This window comes from Lactuca saligna, chromosome 1 (genome assembly GCF_052625555.1).
Source record: "Lactuca saligna cultivar CGN05327 chromosome 1, ASM5262555v1, whole genome shotgun sequence".
In the NCBI taxonomy this organism is placed as follows: domain Eukaryota; kingdom Viridiplantae; phylum Streptophyta; class Magnoliopsida; order Asterales; family Asteraceae; genus Lactuca; species Lactuca saligna.
In genome coordinates this window covers 76537150-76555293 of record NC_136417.1, presented here as the reverse complement: position 1 = coordinate 76555293, position 18144 = coordinate 76537150, and the positions used below count along the sequence as shown (strand labels likewise).

The 18144-nt window shown below is 34.0% G+C and overlaps 1 pseudogene; it reads left to right on the top strand.

Moving 5' to 3' along the window:
* Positions 1–2791: 2791 nt before the first annotated feature.
* LOC145008667 (zinc finger CCCH domain-containing protein 64-like) lies at positions 2792–4254 on the top strand (annotated as a pseudogene).
* Positions 4255–18144: the final 13890 nt, after the last annotated feature.

Here is an 18144-nt window from a genome sequence, read left to right as displayed (position 1 = left end):
TTTTTTTGTCATGTATCATCCTATTAGGCCTCCTAATTAATGAATGTCACTTGTCAACCTATTAATTCTTTATTCCAAATTTTAAAATTTAAATTTCTCACTCTAATTATATTAAACTAACAACATTATAATAATAATTAAAATAAATTAATACAAATTATAAGTTAAATAATTTCATGTATTTATTTAAATTAACGATTATAATTTTATATAACTAAAAAAATATCTTTTAATTAATAATTTATTCAAAATAATTGATTAATAATTTTGAGTTCTCACTATAAAAGTTCAATTAATTTTATAACAGTGGTTCCCACGGGTTATAAACAAGTATATATATATATATATATATATATATATATATATATATATATATATATATATATATATATATATATATATATATATATATATATACTAGATGTGAGACCCGTGTACTACACGGGTTGGTTAAAAAAATAACTATATATAAAAATATGAATATTAAGTATTTTTTTAAAGAAAACATTAAATATCAATTTGTAAAAATTAAATAATTTTTAAAGTGAAATTTCAAGATATATACAAACAAAATGATGAATAAATAAATAATTCAATTTATACTAATAAACTACATAAAAATAATTATATTTTGGCCACATAACCATTTGTTTGGTTTATGAATGAAAAAGAACAAAGTTTGATTATTTTTTACATGTAGACCATTTTGCTTAAAATGATAATGAACTTTGAAATGATAATGACAAAGTTTGATTATTTTTTACATGTAGACCATTTTTTTTTTTTTTTTTTTTTTTTTTAACTTATACTATATATTAACTTTCAACTAATTAGTTACTACAAATCAAAAGTTTTCTTATTTATTGTACTTAATTGTCCTTAATTTATATAGTTCATATTTAGATCATATTTCTAGAATTTGTAAAATAAGATGGAGGTAGAATAAGATGGAGAGAAATATGACTAAGAATATACAAACCTTCATTTTGGTATGCATGTTTTTGTATAAAATAAGAAAGAGATAATCATGGTACTCAAAGATATTAATTTATATAAGTTAATATATTTGTTGATATTTTTTCTTATTGTTCATATGGTATTCTTTTGTGAAATTGTAGTCCATATTTTATTTATAACCATTTTTATTCTATAATTCTTTCATGCGATTGCATATGCTGTTATTAATTTTATATATCAAAAATTGTTAGTCTTATTTACAAATTGTAGTTGTTAATTAACTAACAAATCTAAATACTAATGAATAATTTCTAATTAATAATCAGTTTAATATTTTTTGGTATATAACAAGAGAAATAAGTAGATATTGATAAAGTAGTATATTTAGAAGCAAAAGAATAAAATTAGGTTGTATTTATTTTTTATATTAAAGACTTCGTTTCTTTTTATATGATGACAATCACCATTAATACAAATAACACTACAAGAAAAGTTCTTATTAGTGACCAATTTTTAGTGACAACCTAAAATTTAGTCACTAACAACATCATTTAGTTACCAAAAATTTAGTTGTCACTGAATTTTAGTAATCCTACAAATTTAATGACAAATTATATATGGTAGTCATTAAATTGGTCCTTAAACCATCAATAAAATTAAATATTTTTGTTTCATATCAAAACAACTATTAGTGACTAAAAAAATAGTCATTGTGTTAGAGGCTTAGTGACCAAAAATAGTGGTCACTGTATTGAAGGTTGAGTGACCAAAAATAATGACCACTAACTACTCTTTATTATTCTAAACGAAAGCAGCTAAACTGTGACGACTTAGTGGTAATTGATTTACAAATTGAAAAACAATTAATGACTATCCATTGTTGTTATAAATTAATATTATTATTTATTTTTTTTGAAAATGGCCAGAGCTTTATTTTCTTTAAGAACTTAATTTTCTAAAGACTCATTTTATTTGATAAGTCCTTATCTACGTCCATGTACACTCATCCACGACTAACCAAAACCTTCTTCTCAAACATAGTAAAACATATTTACTATACTACCCTTCTCAATATAGACGGCCTTTCTTGGGCCCTTTTATCTTTTACTGACTTGGTCAAAAAGTTCGAGATGTCATAAAATGATTCTTGGGCCTCTCTCGTCAACACATCTATCCTATTTACCCTAAATCGACATACCAACAATCGGCGATTTGGCACAGGCGTCGTCGGTCAATCGATCTGACCCATCGTCCCCGGTCCGTCGACTCTGGTCAATCATCGCCGGTCCACACCCTCCCATGGACGCACCTCGGTTCTCCGCTAGAATTCAAACAGGTACTCTTTTCTCTACTCCAACCGTGGATGTAGCTACATCTTCTGCTCTCATGTGGCATACATAACTATCCTGTTAATCAATTTTTCAATTGCTAATCGATCGGATCATGATTCCTTCTACGAAATAGTAGCTAAAATCATAGCAACTAGAAACATGACTTTCTCAACAAACAGAAAAGCTTGATTAAATTAGCACATAGTTTACAATCAGCTGCTTTTTTGTTTATTATGCCATTCTACCAAACTGTTGAATTCGTATAATGCTCTGAGGTTATCTCCATACTTCTCTTTCATCAGTCACAATGGAAATCTAAGTGACACCACAAGTATTCTAATCTTGTTGTTATTCACACTCCATGGTATGTTTCTTATAAAAACCCTCCAGACTTCATTTTAGGTTTTTGATTGTTGAAATGCATAATAAATCAATAATGCAGTAGAAATGTACTTGTTATCTTCCAACTTCTTTTCATTTCAGTAGTTACCTAACTGTGATTGTTGATTACTGTCGGTTTATCTGTGGCATACTTGTCTGGTAGGCGATCACCAAGTGGTCTAATTTATGGAACTTACACTCAATATGATATCGATGCTATAAGGGCATTAGCTGAAGAACCTGGAATCATAGACATATTCCTCACATATCCTTCTTACCTCTTTCACTCCATTCTATTTCTTATAGTTACATGGGTGATGATTTTATATCATAAGGTTTCATTTCCTTAACTGCTATTCACTAATGAATGGCCCTATGGAATCTTGAATAGAGCTTTAACATCCAATATTCCTCTGGTAATATAAGATTCCACAGGTAGTGATGCTGCAATATCACAGTTAGTTGCAGAAATCAAGCCCTGGTAAGTTTAAAATTCAAATGTTATAAGTTTATTTATGGTTGATCTTAATTAAAGTTGCTCTTATGGTCTATGTATCCATGGTAGGTACCATGTTGCAGGATCTAAGGGTGTATATTATGCCAGAGAACCATATATGAATGATGAAGCTGCACATGCAACCCGTTTTTATTGGATTAGCCCCAGTATGAGATGCATCTAAGCAGGTTGGTTTTACATTTTTAGTCAACTATTTAACTATTTCACATTATTTGTTATCTGTTAATCCTTATTTTTGTTTGTTTGTTTGTTTGTTTGTTTGTTTGTTTTTGCTATGAGTAAATTTCTCTTAGAAATTTATTCATTCAATTTCTCCAACTCCAGCATCTACCATGTTTTCTACTGAGATATCTACCTAACCACCAAACACCACCTTATCTCCATATACACAAGCAGAACCAGAAAAAAATCTACTGAAAGTCTTTCTGATTCACAAGTATTTGCGATATGATGTCTCAAAAAGATAAAAACTTGGAAGTGGTGAGAGTGATAAGTTGTGTTTCAAATTCATTTTTCTGGTTCTTGTCCACGTGGCGACATGTGTAACTTTCGCCATGATATGGAAGCAAGGGAACAATCCATGAGAGGTGTATGTTTTGAGTTTTTGAATAAAAGAAAATGTGAAATAGGTGATGATTGCAGCTATAAACATAGTTTACAGGAGAAAGTCGAAGGGAATTCAAGATCAAAGGAATGTTGGTTTTGTTTATCGAGTCCAAATGTCGAATCACATTTGATTACCAGTGTTGGTAAGAATTGCTGTTGTGCTCTTGCTAAAGGACCATTGGTTCAACATCATGTACTTATATTACCAATTGAACATCTACCAAATACTCTCACTTCACCTCCAGAATGTGAGATAAAGTTGGTTAATTCCAGAAGATTCTTAAAGATTATTTCAAGAGCCATGGAAAAGAAGTTGTTTTCTTTGAGTGGGTTTATGTAAGAGCAACTCATGCTAATCTACAAGCGATTCCAGTTCCTTTATCAAGAACATCTGTTGTTTAGGATATCTTCAATTTAGCAGCTGAAAAGTTGGGATTCAAGTTTATGGTGCTAAAAAAGTAAGTGACTGTTTCTTTTTTACTTAATGAGCTTAATGTTTTAAGTACTTTTTTTTATCCAGACGGAATGACTTAATGGGTTAAGCCAAAAAAACCTGACTTAATGTAAGGGTAAAATGGTCATTAGGTTGAATCTTGATCTAGTTTTTTTTTATTGTTATTTTAGGTGACAAGAAAAGTATGGAAAAGTGAGTCAACAACCGACTACAAGTGAAACCACAAGTAATATGGTTCAAAAAAAGATTCCTTGCATTTTTCATTCCTGTTTACTGTTTCTTAACGTTTTTTTGGCCATGAATTGTCTATGTAAACAGCCATTTCGTTAATTTTATGAAAATGACCATTTTGACCTCATATTTATATTTTAGTAAAAAATTATTCTGCCAGTCCCATCCAATTTCTGAATATTCTGGTGCTCGCATGTAGTAGGTTGGTGGCTAATAATTCATTAACTATTAATTCTGATATCTTTAGATTATGGATTCGTAATTAGGTTTGATTTCATAAAAATTTCAGTTTTTATGAAGAAGATAAGGGTAAAATGGTAATTTTATTCTGGATTTAACGAAATGACTTGTAACTTTTACGAGGCGAAAAATGTTAAGTAGTAAAATAGGGACGGAAAATTCAGCAAGATTCATCTCTGCTCTAAATTGTGTATCCAAAAAAAAGTGATACAACGCAGAGATTGTAGGAAAATTCAGTTTGTGCCCTCAAGCTTATTCGTGCTTGCAAGGAGAGTTTTGTCATTCATTCATGGCAGAGTATTTTTGTGTCCCGATCAACTCAGAAAGATAAAAACAATTAGTGACTATCAGTTGTGATTAATACATTCTTATGCTCCTATGCAGGTAGGTTGGAACTTTATGGGGTACACTTGGAAAACTCGTTCCTCGTCATCTGGAAGAAAATTCAATCAAATTTACTTTTAATCTGCATTGATCTTTATATATATGGATTTTGTTTTTTTAAAATGACATTTAATATTTCATATTATAAATGTGAAGATTTATTTGGTTATTGTTGTATTGCAAAGATTTATAGAATTTTCCTTTTCTTTTCTCTAATTGTATTTCATATTAAAATCAACATTTAATATTTCAATAATTCCTTATTATTAACCTCTTTTTTTGTCTAATTGGATAAATCAGTAACGACCTGTTATAGTCACTAATCGGATACACCAGTGACGACTTTCTATGGTCATTAATCGGATAAGATATTGACGACTTTTATTGGTCACTGGGTAGATATAATAGTGACGACTTTCATAGACTAGTGACAACTTTTAGTGACGAAACTGCTCGTCACAGATTTAGTGACGCATATATTTTAGTCACTATTTAGTGACCATATTTTATTTTGGTCACTAAATCGGTTTGTGACGGACCTATAGTGACGAAAAGTGACGACCGGAATTTAGGTCACTAAATCATTTAGTGACGACTTGTTCTATTGTTAATGACTATTTCGTTTTGGTCACTAATTGGCATTTTTTTGTAGTGTAATGAATGAAAATTAAAACTTTGGAATAAAATACCAAAACGATAATTTTAAAACCAAATAGACGACAAGTAAATAGCAAACCACCGAGATAATGTTTTCACTTTATTTGATAAAACAAAGTTTTTTAAAATATTTCAAGAAAAAATAAATATTATAAAAAACAATTATATTACATACTAAGAAAAACCTAAATTTTCTTTTACTGTTTTCCAAATTAGGTTTACATATGTGTAATATAATTTTTATTTAGTAAATTAGGATTATATATACATAGTAACTAAAAACCATGGTTAAAAAGAAATATTTTAAAATTTTCATAATAACTATTTTAATTGTATGATTACAAACTAGTGTAACGCCTGAATGGTTGTGACGTGTGTTAATCCTTGTTGGATTCATGGGGTGTCATTTGAAATCTATGTTGCAGTTTGAGTTGAGTTCCCCACTACATGATATTGATGTTACACGTCCTTTACTTTAGCTCCTGTATGTGACAATTTGGAAATCCCCGTCATTGACTGTCATTAGAGATTAGCATAGACAAATGATGATATTATTTCATATTTTAGGAAAAATATGATTAGTTCTATGATAGGGTCAAAAAGAATTGACCAAAAAGTTACACCACTTTTAATAATGGTCAGTATATTTGGAAAGTACATGACAAAGTGGTCTCAAGGATATATACTTTGTGAAAGACAATGGTCAAAAACGGAGTTCGTATGAAAAAGATACAAGTTTTAGAAAATTATAAAATACTGGTTAAAAAATAAAATTAAAATTTAGCAACACAACCTTAAGGAATGTTGTAGTACTAGTAGAGAGCTACACAAATATATAAAAAGGATAAGAAACATGATTTGTATAAGGGAGATATGAATTTTTATAAAAGCTTTAGAGTTTAACGCCAAATGCGCGCCATGCTTGACATGCACATCTAACACCCATATTCATCCAGATTAGAGAGACATGGACCATCCAAAGTGTGACACGTGGCAAACTCTAGATGGAGCCACGAGTCGAGTGCACACCGCACGCACAAGCACTATAAATAGAGGTGCTCACTTTCTGATTTCTTCACACCCAAAACTCCCTCTCTCTATCTCTCAAGCTATTTCGGAAGTCCTCCTAATGGTGCGAAGTTTCGGGTGCAGTAGCATAGAGGCCTCAGATTACGCTACTAGAGTGAGTTAACGCCCCCATTGTATTATTTTATAAGTTTTACTAGGGGAGGGGGAATACATTCTTATCAAATTGGTTTATCAAAATATATTTATATCTATAAATATCAATCGTTATGTAAAACATGAAACCTTAGGATAATCTAGCTATAGATACTATACTTGGTTGTAAGCTATGATATTATGCCTAAGAGTTATGAGGGCTGATAGTCTAGGAAGAAATATTACCTAGATGTTATAATGGCCAATTTCCTAGGATAATATAGTACCTAGAAATAATGATGGTCAAATATAGGGATATGTGCTATACCTTATCATTAGTCTTCGCTAATATTCATTTTTCAAATTAACCATAATTAGGTTATATATGTATGGCATATATATAATAGATAATTATGAGATCTAAAAGATATAATTATCAAATATTAAATTTAAAGATTTATATTGTGATAGTTATAGGAAATTGTTAAGAAAGAAAAGATAAAAGATAAAATACTTAAGGTTAATGCATTAGTGAGATGTTATTATTCATTATCATCCTTAATTAAATTTGGCAACCTCGAACCTATAGTCGTTAATCTTGGGAGAGCAGAAATATATGTGTAGATATATACAGGGTTTGACACCCCCACCTACGATTGCTAGCTACAATCCTGACATGATAACTTTCTTATCTTTCACTATTTGACGTCCAATGAAGTGTCGTGAGGGGAATCACTATTCAAACATTGTTGATTATCGGGGCTCAAGGTAATACATTACAACCAGCTTAGACATCCAACTACCAAGAGGGACACCTTAGAGTTATAGTTAAAATATGTTAGGATTAATAAAATATCCTAAAAGATAAGATATGGTCGGTAAATATCATACATAGATAGTAAGTTAGGATCAATAAAATATCGTAAAAGATAAGAATATAGGATCGGTAAATATCCTAAAAAGATAGTACTTTAGGATTAATATAATATCTTAAAAGATAATAAGATAGGATCGGTAAATATCCTACAAAGATAGTAAGTTAGGATTGGTAAAGCATCGTGTAAAGATAAAATGATTGGATTAGCAGAACGTCCTAAAAAGATAATAAGATAAGAGACCGTGAATTTAAGAAAAATGATTTTTTTTATCATTGTAAAAAAATTCTAGAGAGTTTTCAAAGAAAGTTTATCCTATGTTTATCTCAAAATCTATGAACTCACCAACATCAACTTGGCATCTCTAAAAATCACATTTGTTCCTAGCATGGAGTAAGGATCAAGGCAAAGAAGGACTATCAGCTTGAAGATAGACATGTTTTGTTTAATAGGTGGTTATGTTCTCTGCTCTGTGATTTGGGTAATCTATGTAAATATCGTCACCACTCAGCATTTCCACCAACGGCTAGCAGGTTGTGACAGAATTGTATCAGAGCAAGTTGCTATAGCGAATTACTATTTCCTTAGGAACTACGACTATAGCTTAGGACATACAGTCCGATTAGGTTTTCCCTCAAACCTATAGATAAAAGTATGACTATTAATTACCCTACAGTTCGATCAGCCCAATGCACCAAATAAGTCATGACTCTCACGGTTGGCTGCATTTGCTACTTCAACTTGCATGTACAACTATAATGCATTTTCGTTCAAGAGTAGGTTAGGTGGTATATATTCCATTGCCATACCCCCACTCAAATGTGATGTTTGATTATACATCATCAAATAGCCGCACCTAGTCCTCATATCGAAGAACCATGCATCAAAATGGTTGTCTAGAAAACCACTCGACTTCGCCTTAGCTTAAGCTCTTTCTATATAGGTACTCTTTCAACCTATTAAGTGATCATTGTGTATGCACCTAATTTTAGGTTACTTCCTTTGCCCCCTCTAAGTGTATTCCGCATTTTAATTAATTTATTATTAATTCAAACACAAAGCTCATACAACTTTCTTTACTATTCATCACTAATTAATCATGCTTAGTTATTATATAATATTATAAGGCATATCACTTCAAGATTCTTCACCATATAAACATGCACCCATGACACATCAAATTAATGCATTTTACATCTCTAGCATGAAATTTTCCTACATCATAGACAAACACATTTTTCAATACCATAGCATGCATGAAACATCACATAACACATTCGAAAATATTCCTCACTCTAGCATGCACCTAACACCATAATTCACACCAATTAATCATAAGGATTTATCTAGCATGTATAACATCCTAAATAAGTTCTTCCATAGTAAATCATCACATTTCCAGCACATATATCACACAGAAACCTGAACATATAACATAGAAAATCAAGTATAGATCAACAGAATCGTTCTAAGACATGCGGTTTCCCAACTATGTACTAGATTTGCATAAAAGATTGACTCATTTATAGTCCAAGTTGTAGGAAGCGGTGAAAATTACTCACCAGAAAGCAATTAAACGCACTCAAAGAGTACACAAGCACTCAATCAGAAAATAGCCTCAAAACAAAAAAATAGTGTAACATCCCAAAAATTTCAACAAATTTAAACCTTTAAAAAGCTACAAATTTATTATTTATAGTGTTTGCAAACTATTATTTCCAAAACATTATTTAAAATCAGAGTCCCCTAAGATCTAGTCAATTGTAAAACAAACGATGTGTACGGACACGCCTTTGCCTTGCCATAGTCCACTGAAGTACCTAAAACCATAAACAAAAACCATAAACATGAAGCTTAGTGAGTTCCCCCAAATACCAGTGCACAAACAAATCATATATATCAATAACAATATGTACTGGGTCAACAGCTAAAAGACTAGATTCCCTTGTGCCCACAGTATGAGTCTGGCTTGCCTATTTGTCCCATAACTCATATTTGGCTTGCCATTGAGCCCACAACATAAGTATGGCTTGCCCTTGGGCCTACAACTTATGTATGGCTTGCTCCTTGACCCAATTAGTCATCAGACTGGAATACTAATGTTCAGCCCTCAATACGAGTTTGGCATACCAACCGGTCATCAGATCGTATCCGGAATGCTACTGAGCCCTAGTATGAGTCTGGCATGCCCTACCCGGCCCTCAACTCATATCTGGAATGCTACCGAGCCCTCAGTATGAGTCTAGCATGCCTTACCCGGCTCTCAGTTCATATCTGGAATGCTACTGAGCCCTCAGTATAAGTCTGACATGCCCTACCCGACCTTCAGCTCATATCTGGAATGCCCCAGGGTTTGTTAGCTACAACATAAAGTAGTACAACCTCAACCCAACCCAATATGTCAATATATAACATATAACAAACATATACAAGTAATCATGCAGACAAAATCACAAGTAGTCCTACAGATCTACTAGACTAGCATATCAGTAACTAGAATAATCATGCATATCTATTCCATACTCAACATATCAGTGAATAGAAGGATATCAAACCAATGGGTCAGCCTTGGTGCCTTCGACCCATAAGTAGAGTGAGGAAAAACTCAACTCGCAGACTAAAAGATAGCTGATGAGGTCTTGACTCAAAATCTCAGCTCTAACTGCCACCTTTCCAATCAAAAGACCAATCTTAATCAAAATCCCAAAATACCCTTAAGGTCAAACTTGGTCAAACCAACTATGTCAACTGAGTCAACCCAACCGATTCAACTCAGCCGAATCGACTCAGAGTGAGTACGTGGGGCATACTTCGAAGGTATGTTGGGCATACTAGCGCATTCACATGTTAACCACCATCGGGGTGGTTGAAATTTTACATAGAGCATACTCCGAGTATGCGGGGCATACTCCCACAAGTCCAAAAAAATCGATTAAGTGCTTATGATGTAACGCCCGCAGATCCGGGCTAGTCAATTTAGAGGCAATAGGGGTCGAAAACGACTTTTCGACGAAGTATTATTAGAATAAATAATCTTAACCAATTTTTAGAATATGTCTCAAGGTTTCCGTACATATAAAGAACGCCGAAATCCGAGTTATAACGAAGAAGTTATGACCCGTTGAAGTTTCGCGACGGATGTCGCACGATACCGGAAAGCGTAAATAGTGAATTTACGATAGAGTGATATTTAGCCTTAGTGATCTAAACAAAAGTCGTAGAATATGTTAAACTAAGAAAATCGATAAAAAGAACGCCCAAATCTGACTTCGTATGAAGAAGTTATGATTTTTCGAAGTTTCAGATTAGTAGTGTACAGCCCGAAATTCGAATGTTAGATCGGGTGATTTTTAGCCGACACGACCTAAACGAGAATCAAAGATCTCGTTAAGAGTAGCGTAACGAGAAAAAGATGGGCGAAAACGGACATCGGATGAAGAAGTTATGAGAATGTAACGGACCAATCCTATCCCGGCCTGTTAATTATACTAAATTTAAAATCGAGCCAAAATTAGCCGACGGAGTCTAAACGAAAGTTGTAGAGTACGTTCCCCCCTTCACGTTGATATATAGAACATAAAAAAAGGAGCTCGTATGCGAAAGTTGTGATTTTTAGAAGTCGGAGTAGAAAATCACAAATCTGTTGCGAAGTTGTTGACGTGGCCGAATCTCAGCCGTCCTTTGTTGCCCACGCCTCGCTTCGCATTACACCTCGCATACGAAATCCGGTACGCCCAGCGTACCTTCGCTTCCCATCCGACCGGTGTGCGAGACAGCTGGCTGCGAGCTGGCATCCATATCCGAGACTACGCCCAGCGTAGCCCCGGTACGCCGAGCGTAAATCCGAAGATGTTGGCCTATAAAAGGGGGTGCGAACCCTTCCGAAAAATTCACACCTTTCTTCATTTCTTCTCTCACTACTTTCTCTCTCTAGGGTTTTGAACCCTCCTTAAAGTCTAGGTGAACCCCTAACACCCTAAGGAAGCCCCGAGGCTCCCGGAGTCCCGAGAAAAAGGGTCTTTCGGTTTCGAAACGCTGCTCCAAATAAAGTTCCGGTTTTCGATAAAATTCGTTGTAAGTGTGCTACGCTTACGCAACTTTTAATATAGCTTTCAAATAATTATAGGAATGTTATTAGGTCCTTAAAATAATTATTTGGGCTATTATTATGAATTACATTGAGTGTTATTTAACACTTATATGCTAATAATAATAGTCAGACTATTAATTTGTCGTGGTTATCGTTAGACTAAACCCTAGTGGTATTGGTACTAGGTTTTATCGAAGGAAAATTGTTTTGAGAGTATCGAAGCGTTGTCCATGTGCTGAGTCACCACCTTTCAGGTGAGTGCATAGTTACTTTCAGCTTACACATAGATATGAAGTATTTTATATAAATTACGTGTAGTGAGTGCATAGTTACTTTCAGCTTAGACATAGATATGAAGTATTTTATATAAATTACGTGTAGTGAGTGCATAGTTACTTTCAGCTCACACATAGATATGAACTATTTTATATAAATTACGTGTAATGAGTGCATAATTACTTTCATCTTACACATAGATATGAAGTATTTTATAGAAACTACGTGCTATGTGTCCATATTATCTGTATACTTGCTGTCTATGTTGGATGAACGTTTTTATACATGTTTTAAATGATTTAAACTGTATATGTATTTTATATCTACAAAAATATGTTGGGTAAAACATGGGTAGATGAAATAGTTGTTTTGTGATAACATGATGGGAGACATCAATGTTGTTAGTGATCCAGTCATCTAGTGGAGTATAGATGATGACCATGGGCGATACTAGACGGTCCGGTGGAACGCTAGTATGCTCGTAACTTGTAGGTGTTTTTGAACTAGGTGCTCATTAGGTATTTTGAACTGAGTGTGTTCACTACGTATCTTTGAACTGAGTGTGTAGTATTTTGAACTAGGTGTGTTCACTAGTTACTTTTGAACTAAGTGTTTACCAGATGTTTTGGACTACGTGTTCACCAGATATATTCTATAAGCCTTGGTAATGATCGACTTCATGTCGATTCCTTAGGATGATCCTTAGGAATAAATAAACGAGGAATAGCTGATTCTTAGGGTAGATCCTTAAGACTAAAGAAGATAATGGGGATGGGTAATTGGGTTGATTGTTTGATTGTTTAAACATAATAATTATATTATTGTGGGTTGAAAACCCTATGTACTCACCAGGTATCCCAGCCTGACCCACTCAGTTTATTTATATCACAGGTGTTGATACGAGGTCTCTTTACACTGATAGATTTAAAGAGATGTAGATCACTAGTGTAAATAAATGTATGTTCTGTTTATGTTTATGTTTCTATATTAACGATGACATCCCAAACGTTTTGAAATGAATAAAATGCGTTTTTTCGAAAATGTTTTAATAAAGTATTTATCATGTTTTTCTGGGAACAAATTCCGCAACATTTTTATTAAAAGGAGTATTCTGATTTTTATAAAGCATAAACAAAAATCGGTCTTTTCTTGCCGTAAAAATGGGGATGTCACAGTTGGTACCAGGGCATTAGTTTAAGCGAACTAGGAATTTGTAGGATTTCTAGACTTAAACTTAGAATGCTAAGCAATGATTGTGAGGAGTGTGCCTAATAAAATTTAGGTAATACACCTGAATAGACAGAAGCACTAGCTTATTTAGGGAAAATTCCTAACATGCTTTTATGTGCTAAATGATTTATGCTTTGTATTATATGATCGGATCTATGGTCTGTTGCCAACGGATCTGGAAATTTTATGTGCTCAGGTTTCTAAACGTTTAATTATGATATTAGAATTGGCATGTAACTTTTTGTAGTAATAAGGAGGAATACGCGTCTAATTCTTCCTCTATCTATATTCTCATCTCGATACACCAAACGCCTGCTTTGGAGAATAGAATGTCATGATAAGGACTCATAGAGAATTGAGTAAATAGAGAAAATGAAAAGGATTATGATAGTGAATGACACCTATCAGAAGATATCATAAGAGTGGTATCTTGCCTTTAGAACATGTCATGCAGTACGTTTAGAGGAGTACAGTACGTCCGAAGTACACCTTCGATTGGCATGGTGATGGAATGATTGGCGTAATTAATGAAATTGACCCATCGTATGGCATTTCCACCGAGCTGAAGCAGAATTGATGATTGAAGATACGCATAGAAGAAGTCCTAGTAGAGTCTAGGGAAAATTTTGTGATTGTTTGGACACATTTTTATGTGTTAAAAAAAATTGTTTTTGTGATAATAACTTGGAAAACTGCGAGACAATACTTGGGACGAGTATGAGTAGGTGTGGAAGGTAGTAGAGGCCTATACTACATGAAACACAGGACTCACACTTGGATCAGGGAAAGTCACAAGGTTACCAAGAAGCTAGTAATTAATTTCGTTTTATTCAAGTATGTCGTTACCATTGTTTCGGTAATGACTAAGAAGATTGTTGTTATTCCGACCCAAGTGGTCATGTCACATTGAGTTAGACTACAATGAGTAGGTTACGTGGTTCAGAGAACCAAGTTTGATGCAGCGTCCGACTTTAACCAAACAACTGAAATCAAAGCGACCAATAGAAGTATCGCGTTCGACGCTAAAGAAGTTGGTAGCTAGAAATGCTACATGTTAAAGTGTGATTATATCACATTAGAACATGAAGGAAGGCATAGTCTATTTTAGAATTTAACTCTAAGAGAACTGAGTCAAAATGTTCAACACATGATGATAGATCATAATTTGGAGTCTAACTTGAGGTAGAGAGCAGGTGCACGATTAAGTACTGCTTACAGTCAATAGGTCTAAGAGATAGACTTGAAGGAATATATAGAAGTTATAATTATTACCTAAGATGAAGAGATAATGTATGGAGTCATTATACTGCCATGTTTCGTTGATGATTCCGGGACGTAATCATCCTAAGGGGGAGATAATTGTAACGCCCGCAGATCAGGGCTAGTCAATTTAGAGGCAATAGGGGTCGAAAATGACTTTTCGACGAAGGATTATTTAGAATAAATAATCTTAACCAATTTTTAGAATATGTCTCAAGGTTTCCGTACATATAAAGAACGCCGAAATCTGAGTTATAACGAAGAAGTTATGACCCGTTGAAGTTTCGCGACGGATGCCGCACGATACCGGAAAGCGTAAATAGTGAATTTACGATAGAGCGAGATCTAGCCTTAGCGATCTAAACGAAAGTCGTAGAATATTTTAAACTAAGATCATCGATAAAAAGAACGCCCAAATCTGACTTCGTATGAAGAAGTTACGATTTTTCGAAGTTTCGGATTAGCAGTGTACAGCTCGAAATTCGAATGTTAGATCGGGTGATTTTTAGCCGACACGACCTAAACGATAATCGAAGATCTCGTTAAGAGTAGCGTAACGAGAAAAATATGGGCAAAAACGGACATCGGATGAAGAAGTTATGAGAATTTAACGGACCAATCCTATCTCGGCCTGTTAATAATATAAAATTTAAAATCGAGTAGAAATTAGCCGACGGAGTCTAACTGAAAATTGTAGAGTACGTTCCCACCTTCGCGTAGATATAAAGAACGTTTAAAATGGAGCTCGTATGCGAACGTTATGATTTTTAGAAGTCGGAGTAGAAAATCACGAATCTGTTGCGAAGTTACTGACGTGGCCGAATCTCAGCCGTCCTTTGTTGCCCACGCCTCGCTTCGCATTACGCCCCACGTACGAAATCCGGTACGCCCAGTGTACCTTCGCTTCTCATCCGACCGGTGTGCGAGACAGCTGGCTGCGAGCTGGCATCCATATCCGAGACTACGCCCAGCGTAGCCCCGGTACACCCAATGTAAATCTGAGGATGCTGGCCTATAAAAGGGGGTGTGAATCCTTCCGAAAAATTCACACCTTTCTTCATTTCTTCTCTCACTATTTTCTATCTCTAGGGTTTTGAACCCTCCCTAAATTCTTGGTGAAACCCTAGCACCCTAAGGAAGCCCCGAGGCTCCCGGAGTCCCGAGAAAAAGGGTCTTTCGGTTTCGTAACGCTGCTCCAACTAAAGTTCCGGTTTTCGATAAAATTCGCTATAAGTGTGCTACGCTTACGCAACTTTTAATATAGCTTTCATATAATTATAAGAATTTTATTAGGTCCTCAAAATAATTATTTAGGCTATTATTATGAATTATATTGAGTGTTATTTAACACTTATATGATAATAATAATAGTCAGACTATTAATTTGTCGTGGTTATCGTTAGACTAAACCCTAGTGGTATTGGTACTAGGTTTTATCGAAGGAAAATCGTTTTGAGAGTATCGAAGCGCTGTCTGAGTGCTGAGTCATCACCTTTCAGGTGAGTGCATATTACTTCCAGCTTACACGTAGATATGAAGTATTTTATATAAATTACGTGTAATGAGTGCATAGGTACTTTCAGCTTACACATAGATATGAAGTATTTTGTATAAATTACGTATAGTGAGTGCATAGTTACTTTCAGCTTACACATAGATATGAACTATTTTATATAAATTACGTGTAGTGAGTGCACAATTACTTTCATCTTACACATAGATATGAAGTATTTTATATAAACTACATGATATGTGTGCATATTATCTGTATACTTGCTGTCTATGTTGGATGAACGTTTTTATACATGTTTTAAATGATTTAAACTGTATATGTATTTTATATCTACAAAAATATGTTGGGTAAAACATGGGTAGATGAAATAGTTGTTTTGTGATAACACGATGGGAGACATCAATGTTGTTAGTGATCCAGTCATCTAGTGGAGTATAGATGATGACCATGGGCGATACTAGACGGTCCGGTGGAACGCTAGTATGCTCGTAACTTGTAGGTGTTTTTGAACTAGGTGCTCATTAGGTATCTTTGAACTGAGTGTGTAGTATTTTGAACTAGGTGTGTTCACTAGTTACTTTTGAACTAAGTGTTTACCAGATGTTTTGGACTACGTGTTCACCAGATATATTCTATAAGCCTTGGTAATGATCGACTTCATGTCGATTCCTTAGGATGATCCTTAGGAATAAATAAACGAGGAATAGCTGATTCTTAGGGTAGATCCTTAAGACTAAAGAAGATAATAGGGATGGGTAATTGGGTTGATTTTTTGATTGTTTAAACATAATAATTATATTATTGTGGGTTGAAAACCCTATGTACTCACCAAGTTTCCCAACCTGACCCACTCAGTTTATTTATATCACAGGGGTTGATACGAGGTCACTTTACACTGAGAGATTTAAAGAGATGTAGATCACTAGTGTAAATAAATGTAAGTTCTGTTTATGCTTATGTTTCTGTATTAACGATCACATCCAAACGTTTTGAAATGAATAAAATACGTTTCTTCGAAAATGTTTTAATAGCGTATTTATCATGTTTTTCTGAGAACAAATTCCGCAACATTTTTATTAAAAGGAGTACTCTGATTTTTATAAAGCATAAACAAAAATCGGTTTTTTCTGGCCGTAAAAATGGGGATGTCACATATGGGCTTAAACACTCACACCCATTTGTCAGATTTTTGTCTAAAAATACTCTCAAGAGTCATAAAGTTTCGAAGTTTATGACTATATAGGCCTATTAAGTGCTTATTTTCACTTCTTAATCTATTAATACCTTCTATATGATGCATAGGGCAAAACTAACCACTTGGAATCCATTTCTATGACTCAAGACCCTTCTAAGGGTTTGAAAGGATAGATTAATGGTTCAAGAACATGCTTTGTTTATGAATCAATATTTTTGGACCAAAAATTAGCTTAATAGAGCAAAAACCTAGATCTACAAGGTAAAGGAATAAATATGCAATCTTTATAGCTCTAAGATGTCCCAAACAAGTAACAACGTCGGATCCAAGGTGTACTTCAACTTCAAGATATTATAACCACTTTCTTCTTTCTTCCAAACCATAATAAATCTCACTTTAAGGCTCAAAATTGCTCTCACTTGCTCTAGGTTTGCTTGAAAGTCGAAAACAAAGGAGAGGGCTGGGTAAGAGGAGGGGTTGTGTCCATAAGGTTGCTTAAATATGAGCCAAAGCCCTATAATTATGGTGTGCATGCATTCCACTTACACCCCGCGTATGAAGTGTACGCCCAACATACTAAGGCACACCTTAGTACGCTTTACATACACATACATACACATGGCATACACACCTATTCTCAACTTTTACCAAAAGGCCACTATGGGCCCCCCTTTCCACTCTTTCTTAACTTAGGGACAAAAAATGCAATACATCTCAATAAAAGGATCAAGAATGGAAGAGATTTAAAACCAGATGTTACAAATAGAGAAGACCTAGCATATTTTG